Below are 8,631 nucleotides of genomic sequence, written 5' to 3' on the forward strand. Positions count from 1 at the left end.
GGGCCCTGCAAACTCTTGCACTCGAACTTGCAGGGCACGGGGGGAGCAGTGCACGCAGCTCCTGGGCCTTCAGCGCAGTCCGGGGGGGCAGGTTTGCACGCTCCCTTCCCCCCGCCCCGGGAGTTTCAAGTCTGCCTCTCCGTGCTCGGTTGTCCACCCCGGATCCGGTGGATCGGAGGAGTGGAGGGGGTTTGAGTGACTAGGGCTATTGCACCTCGGCTGTAAAGGCGGTGGGGGGACAAGCCGTGGTGATAGCCAGCGTCTTGCCGAGTGTTTTCCTTGCACAGGTCCTTCTGCAGAGCTGGGAGTTTTCCACCTGGCAGTGCACTATCCACACAGCAACTATTGCAGGCGCATCTTGGAAGTATAGGGAAAAATGGGTAACAAACAATCTGAAAGCCAGCATGCGTGTAAGTGGGCTGAAGAGGTGATGGTTGGCAAAGGGGAGGTGTCCTTCTGCCCTTCCCCTCCTGCTCCAGTACTCTCTGACAGAAAGAAATGGGGCTTTGCCAGAGGGATGGTAGTGGAGTAGAGTTATGGGGATATGCCAAAGGGACAGTAATAGAATGCAGTTACTGCTGAGCAGAGAAATCAAAATTTGAAGCCTCCGTGCCCTTGTGGTCACTTATTGGAAATGTGCCTGTGTTTCCCTGTGAGGAGCACAACAAATCTTGTTTCTGTTAAAATACTGTAGTTGGCATTGGTACTGATTGGTGCTTTATCTCAATTCTCATCAAGGACAGGATTATTTTTAAAAAGCAGAGGGCAATTTGAGAAATGGGTCTTGCAGGATTTAATTCCGTAGACAAAACTAATAGTAAATTCATTCTTAAAAATTAAGTTTTTTCCTTCGAAGCCTTTTTTTTTTTTAAATAATTCCTTTTTTTGTCAGCCAAAGAACCGTGTTTCAGTATCTGATGATATGTTTTCTACTGTGTTTTCTACTTCATTGGAAAAGAACGTTTTCAGTTTAATATCCAGGTCAAACTGAATTATAAATTCTGAATTGCTGATTAACAGAATTCACTTGCATGCTTAGAAATGATGGCTGCGTAACATTACTTAACAATTTCCAAGATCTTACCGTTATTTAACTGTAAACATTTAAATGCTTGTACTTTTAAACCTTCAGAAAGCTGAGAAAGCATTTCTTTTTTTTAGTTGCATGTAAACTAGGCCTGTTTGGTCTAGAAAATGAAAGTTTTACTTTTGCATAATAGCAACAATGCTTCTCTTAAAAATGAGTTCAGTAAAAGGCTTACGTATGTGTAACTCTTCTATAGGCATATTTCTTGAAGTATGCCAGAGTTTCTGGCATACAGTTGTGCTGTATACAATTCAGCATTTATAAAATGCTGAATTCTAGCTGTTACGGGAGTTGAAATGTATATGTGTGGTGCTCTTCTTTCCCCTTCACCTTAAATCTACCAGACAAATGATGCATTTCCTATATAGAGCAATCATCAGATTTTGATTAATTATGCTAGCTGAAGCTCAGGAGGAAGGAAGATGCTTGACAGATGTATTTGTTTACCTTCGTAGTGTGTGCAAATCCTGGTCTCTCCATTAGTAAATGAGACATTAAAACTCCCTTAGCTATGGAATTCCCAGTTAGTATTAATATATGCATTAGGAAAACTTGTTTTATGTGAATATTGTCAACCTGTGAAAGAACAGAAGTCCTTGAATTCTTTCGGCAGTTGGGTAGGGCCTTTTATGATGGAAAACGTGTGTACTTTTTTTTCCTGTTACTAATTAACAGCATTTAGCTAGTACTCCCCATGACAAAAACTTCAGACTGAATTTGTTCAGTGCGGTTGGTGATTCTTCCTAACCAGTCCAGTTTGGGGTTTTTTTTTCTGTTTGCTTGGGCCTGTTTGATCCTTGCTTAGTCTTATTAAAATATTCCTGACAAAGATTTCTCATCCCCCACCCCACTCCCCCACTTTCCAGGGAAACAAAGTAGGATGCCTAAAACTTTTCACAGGACTTCTGAATCCTGGTTTGGAAGCACTAAGACCTTTGAACTCTGAAGTACAACTCTACTGTTCTGCACCACTGTCCTCTGATGGCCTTTAGCCAAGCTTGTGGTCTCCATTATGGGGTCAGCTTACTCTGGCCCGTGGTCAGACATCCATAATTAGCTTTGTGATTTGTTTTCTGAATTGTACGTAAATACCACATACCAGCCTAGTAGAATAAATGTTAATACCTGACTAGAAGGAGTTGATGGATACGTGTTTTGGGCTCTACTCTTCTTAGGGCGATTTCTGGTTTGTAGCTAAGGTGTAGCAAAGACTCTTTGAAGGACCAATAAAAATATTCATTCTAACACTGCCTTATCCATAAAGAAGTTGATTTCAGATTTTTCTCTTTTTGCGTTTGTCTTGGCTCTAAGTTTCCATTGTCCCTTCTCTGTTAACTGATGGAAGATGTGTAGCTGAATGAATCGTGTATGTAACACAGCTTCAAGATACTGAGAATGGTGTTGGATCTTATATTGCTAAAAGCATCTGAATTGCACCTGAAGGTAGACTTCCACCAAGAAGGTAAAAAGTTACATTGAGTCTTAGAGAACTGGTTGGTTTTAGTAGTGTTGCAGTGTATGACTTCCCCTCCTCCCCCCGTAGGAAGAATATGGAAGAGGCTGTATCTGTACCTCAGAAACAGTTGTTTGTTTTTTTAATGTTCTTATTTTTTTCACGAGAGGAGACTTACTTTTATTTCTGAGTCTCTGAAGTGGAAGTTTTATCCATGGTTTAGTCTGATGTTAGTTTGCTTCTAGTAGTTTGTCTTTTAAATCTTCAGTGAAATAATCTTTAAGGAAAAACTGAAACCTTTTTGTGTTGTGTATGTAGATTAGATTTCAGATCTTGTGTGTTCTGCTTTAACTTGGAAAGAAATAAAAGTCCAAATAAACAACTGTGAGTTTGAACTAAAGAGTAGAATTCAGAGCAGAATTTCAGTCTTCCCACTTAAGTATTCACTTGAAGGTTACTTCAGAAGATTTCTTCAGGCACTCTTTTTTTATTTTATTCCTTAGTGCTTTGTGGTAAGTTCTAATATAACTAGGTATTTGGCCTATTGCTGATATTTATGGATTGATAGGTTTCTTCCAAACTTCTGTAAACTAATGATCCCAGATTTTCTTGTAAGTTTATTTTTTAGTTGGTGAGAAGAGACTTTGTGGAAGAGCCTTTGCTCATCTGAGTCGTAAAGCAGCTTAGCCTTCTTTCTTCAGTGATCTCTGGTTGTTTCATGTACATTTCTGGCAATTCTCAGGCACTATGGAACTGTGTTTTACCTTGGTTTTCGTTGCTGGCCCTTCTCTGCCATGGGTTGCTTGGTTTTTTCTCTTCTTTTTTTCTCTTAGTGCAGGTGCTGACTCCAGGATCCAAAACAAAGCAATGGGTATCTCAAAGGAACTGTAAATGTTACGTGGGACTTGAATATTACGGGGCTCTACTAGAAACTTTCTTTCTGTTGCAAGCATGGCTTATACCAGCTTTGGAATAGTCTTTAAGTTCTTCAAAGTACAATTTGGAGAAGGAAGAAAAACCCCATAGCTGAGCTGTGAGATGTCATTTGTGATAGCACCCTTAGGTCTTTACTCATTAAGGCAAGTGAGGAAGGCCTCAACTGTCTGTTTTACTTCACTTTCATGGAAGTCATGGCATAATTCTGAAAAGAATTAACCCTACCTAAAAGCTTATCTGCAGAATAAGAAAAAGTAGGAGTGCTTCCATTTTAGGTTACTTTTTTGCAATGGAAAGATTACTGTAGGCTTTTCCACTCTTAAACTGTGGATTGAAGACTGTCACCTGCTGGGTAACTATTAGTATCTTGTTGGACAGGTAGCCAGAACACCACAACTGTAATTGGCATTTATAAGATGAGAATAGCTATAGAACTTTTTTTTTTTCTGAAAGGCGAGTATGCAACATGTTCAGTTCACATCTAGATATATTGCAGCAGCCTGGAAAGCTGATATAAGAGTCACTTTAACCTAAAGCAACTTAGCAAAAAGAGCTAATGAAATGAGCTTAAATAAAAATTACATATACACATGTGTTTCCTCAGGCATTAAAACTTCCTCTCTTTAGAGGCCAGCATATCCCCTAATGATGTCTTCAGCAAGACATTTGAAGGGCATCTTGCAGAAATAAATGTTTGTACCAATTCAATTTGGTATAGTCACTTGTTTCTGCTTCCTAAGTAGAGCACAACTCTTAATGCAAGTATCCTGTTATTGTTCAGCACAAACTGTCATTGTGGGACTATGTCAGTTTTGTTCTGTTTCCATTTATAGTTGAGACAAATTGCTGTTAAACAAACAGTTTTGCATAGGTCCTTTAGCTGTTCCCATAAGGCAGATTAGAGCTCTTATTCTAAATTGGAGCCCCTGGCTGTCCCCTTCATTTGTTCCATTTAGTGAATGAAGAACTGCTTCAGCAAGGGGACTAACTGGAGAAACTGTCTGCAGTAAGAATCATGTTGCTTTGTTCTCATTGTGTTTCACTGATGCTGCATATCCTTAATAAATAAAGGTATCACTCTTAAGTTTCTCAGTTAATGATCAGATCTTTCACGTAAAACCAAACTCAGTGAGCCACATCAAGTTAATCAAGTTCTATTTTTATCTGAAAATGCTTAATCTGTAAGACAGTTCCAGCTATACTGTTTAGTGCACTGTGTAAGACTTCTGGTGAGACAAATTTACCTTGTGTATGTTTTCAAGAAGTGGTTTGTAGGGAGTGCGAAGTGGTCCAGCACCTCAGGCAATCTACTGAACAGTAGAGGTTCAGGTGGGACTGAAGGTTTTAGTTGAGGCATGGGGATTTTACAGTGCTACCTGGCTAGTGTTTTGGATATGATGATTAGTGTTGCTGTGCCTTGTTTTTATTTTTAAATACTTGTATAAAATAGCCTTGTTCACTGTCTGTTTTTAGGCAAGTAAGAGTCTTTCATAGCACCACAACGGTTGCGCCATAATTCTAGAGGAAAAGACTATTGGTGGTGCCATGCTTTCATGTGTCATTCATCCATTTCCTTTGCTGAAAGTACATGGTGCACAGAATTTACAGTATATTTCAGTGAAACTGGACAAGGAGAGGGATGTTTTGGCAGATCTTCTGCAGTATCGTCATTCAGAACTCAATCTCAGGAAGAAACATTTATACCTTTTTTTAGGAAACACAAGGCTTTTATTCTGACTAAATTAGGTAGTTGATGAGTGCTTTGGGCTTTTTATGACCTGAAAATCAGGGGCCATATGCTCAGCCCATATTCAGTGCTGCAGCTCTTCCTTGTACCAAGATCTAATTGTATCTTGACAGTAAATGTTTTAGTAAGTATTAACTGAGCATCTGTATGGGGACTGTATGTAGTAAGTGAAGATGCTGACAGAGTGGTTGTTGCAACGTACTGTTTGGCTTTTCTCCTTCATATCAAAATGCTTTATGTAGGGAGCATCCAGTTGTCCCTCAAACATCTAATAGTGGAAGAATATTTGGATGGGAATAAATAGTGGCTGTAGTGAGACCACCCAACTGGCAAAGGTTAAGCCTGCTGAGAAACATTTTCTTCTGGTCAGCCATTGGCAAGTGTCTTACTTTGGGGTCTGCCCCTTGTGTTGCCGTAATAAGCAATCTAATATGTTGATCAATGTAAAGAAATGTTGCTGCAAGAAGTGTGATCAAGGTTAAAGACTTTATTTTTAGAATGTGTACTGGAAAAATAATTTTTATCAAAGACACACACTTTATGTCCTGATGGAGGTGCTCTGACTTTGTGTTCCTCTATTTTCAGTCAAATATAAACAGAATAGAGTTTAAAGTTACTTAGGTTTTTTTTCTGACTTGAAGACCTTGCTTTAGTTTCCTGAGAAAAGCAGTTACTTTCTCAGCTTCATTTTACCTGTGAAGCTGTATCCGATACTTACTTTTTGTTTGAATGCATTTTCAGGAAAAGGAGTCAAGCTTTCCTTTATATGACACTGCTAAAAATACATCTTGGGAGACCAGGAGCCCTTTTACTCAGGGTCAGAGATGGAGGTATCAAACTTCTGGGTCCTTTTTAAGCAAAGGGTTCTTTAGTGCTTAGCCTGTGAAGCCAGGCTGTTGCTTTCTTGAAGTGAAAGATTCTGCAGTCAGTGCAAGTTTATATGTGGGACAACATAGAGAAGAAACCTGCAAAGCTGTTGTGCTCACTATTTGTCTTAATTTCACAGCACCATGGTTTTAAGTCATCTCCATTTGGACTGAGGGATTTTTGTATCTAGGGACCAAAAGCGCTTTCCTCCTTAAGTTCCTACCTGACTAGTTACTTTTCTCCTTCCTTTCTTCCCCTTCATTGCCTTTTTTTTTCCTCCCCCTTTATGTGGCAGTACGTTTTTGTTCAGACTTTGCCGTGGTGGTGCAGTAAAGTAGGCTTTGCCTTCTGTGACCTGACACCAGGCAGAAATTCAGCCAGGGTAAGAATAGAAGAGAGCCCTGTAAGCTCAGCACAGAGGTCCTGAGTCTTTCCATTATTAACAATTAAAGATGATTCCAAGATGAATTAGGTAATGGATTAACTAACTAATGAAAAGAGAACAAGGATAAACAAAGAGAAAGATCCTGCCTTGCAAGAATTCAGATTATTAGGATTACATGCTGCCTGCCTGTCTGGGAAAGGAAGAACAAGCTCCCCTGTTTTCAGTGTTAATTTAGTTAGTAGATAAGGTATATGATGTGCCAGATAAACTTATCTTCTGCTGTTGAATTGGAGCTTTGCAAGAGGTGGTGTTTACTGGGGAATGGGTTAAGAAATAGAATCATCCTGTTTAGTCCTGCCCAGCAGTGTTTCAGCTCTTTCTCTAAAACAGTAAGCAGTAAAAACTGTTTCTTCCCACCTCCTACACCCTGCCCTAATCAACATAATATCGTGGCTGGATCTAGACCAAAAAGTGTTGTTTGAGTAAAATATGAAGACAGTGACATGGTTTTGTTTTCATTGTTGCTTTTTTTCTGTTTTGCTTCTGAGGTGTGAGGTACTGCTGGGGTTTTTTTGGTTTGGTTTTTTGTTTGGGTTTTTTTGGGGGTTGTTTTTTTTAGGGCTATATAATCATACCCTTTTTCTTACCTCAAAGGTCATGCAATATTACCTTTCTGTTTTAAGGGTAACAAATGATTTCTAAGTCACAGTTTCAACATAAATTTTCTCCTAGAAGCTGTGGGGATCTGTGTTCTATATGCCTTTTAAAGCCATTATACAGAAAATGGCATATGTACAATTAATGTAAAGCCACAGTATGCTGCATTTGCAGGACTTAAATGATTCTCTTAAACCTTCTGTAAATTTGCTTTTGATCATCTCTGGTGGGTAAAAGTAAAACCAGTAAAGAATATGTACTTTGCTATGGTTGGTGTTCCTCCTGAATTGCATGAAAACACACCTCTAAGTATGCAGAGGAATAGTTTTATTGTGCTACAATTAATTCAGTGAGAGAACAAATTGGAACTCTGAAAGGAGGGAGCTTCCAGTTTGGCAGTGCAGTGAACGAAAATACAACACTTTATGGAAAGCCTTGGTAGATTGATGCTTTTGTCTGTGAAAAAGCAATGTAGGTACTGAAGCTGTCTGTAAAATGTAGTCCTTCTGAAGTTAGAACTATTCACCTTTAAAGTCCAGCTCTCTGAAATGTGTGCTTTGTTTGTGCAGTATTACTGTAGACTAGTTACTGAATATGGGTGGCTTTGCAATATTTGGTGGTGAAGATAAAACCTTGTTTTCATGATTTGATTTCCTTCAAAAAAGGGAGGTTATTAGATTTACCTTCATTATCACGTGACTGTCAAGTCATCAAAGTAGTTGACTGGAGTATGGCTTTGAGTAAGTATTGTCTAACTCAATATGTACTTGCAGTAATTTTAACTTCTCTAATGGGCATTCTGCAAAACCGTGCGTTTTGTAGGTGAAGAATGGCTCAGGTTTTAAGTGTGTGGAATGCAAGAAGTCTGTCTTTTTTCTTGTAAAGACAAGGAAGATGCCTTCAGGATGCTGGCAGTTTAACTTTGTTTCTCAGAAATCAGGATGAGCGCACTAGCAATACTAGAAACAGGTAGGTATGGCTTCTGCAGCAATTAAATGACCTATTTGCCCTTGTTTTGTAATGTGAAGGATAGGACATGTCAATAAAGTGGAACTGATTCTGCCATTGCATGCAGTTTATTGGCATTTTAAGGTTTCAGGTCAAATTCTCAAATATTAAGAAATGCCAGAAATAAAGTTGAAAAAGCAACCATAGTTTGGTTACCTTTTGTGCCTACCTCTATTAAGTTAATAGTCCTTAATTGTACAGCTGTGGCTTTCTGGTTTCTTTTTCTTCCCCGCACAAGCATTCCTCAGAATATATTTGCCCTGTCCACTGAGGAGTTCATCTAGGTTGGACAGCAATAAACTTGGTCTCCTAGGGAGATTTTCCTTTGAATAAGTTTGGAGATATAATGCAAATAAAGCAGAAACTGAAAAGATTTTCTTCTTGCCTGATGAAGGCATCTGAAACCTGGCTGTGTAATATCAGTGGTATTTCTTGGTTTGGCAGGGGGGTGGAGGTGGTGTATGTGTACATAGTTGGTACTGCAGGTATCA

General features: G+C 39.1%; 1 protein-coding gene across 2 annotated transcripts in view; it reads left to right on the plus strand.

Annotated features, from left to right (window-relative positions):
- Window positions 1–8,631, plus strand: part of RNF19A (ring finger protein 19A, RBR E3 ubiquitin protein ligase) — a 65,114-nt gene that overhangs the window by 5,114 nt on the left and 51,369 nt on the right. Inside the window, exon 1 of one of the 2 annotated variants that reach the window (XM_010577041.1) lies at window positions 362–410. The exons of the other annotated variant lie outside the window; for it this stretch is intronic. The gene's annotated coding sequence lies outside the window, so the exon portion shown is untranslated. Of the gene's footprint in view, window positions 1–361; window positions 411–8,631 lie in introns of those variants that run through there. 2 annotated transcript variants of the gene reach the window in all.

Source organism: Haliaeetus leucocephalus, unplaced genomic scaffold (assembly GCF_000737465.1).
Source record: "Haliaeetus leucocephalus isolate CR32 unplaced genomic scaffold, Haliaeetus_leucocephalus-4.0 Scaffold555, whole genome shotgun sequence".
Classification (NCBI taxonomy): Eukaryota; Metazoa; Chordata; class Aves; order Accipitriformes; family Accipitridae; genus Haliaeetus; species Haliaeetus leucocephalus.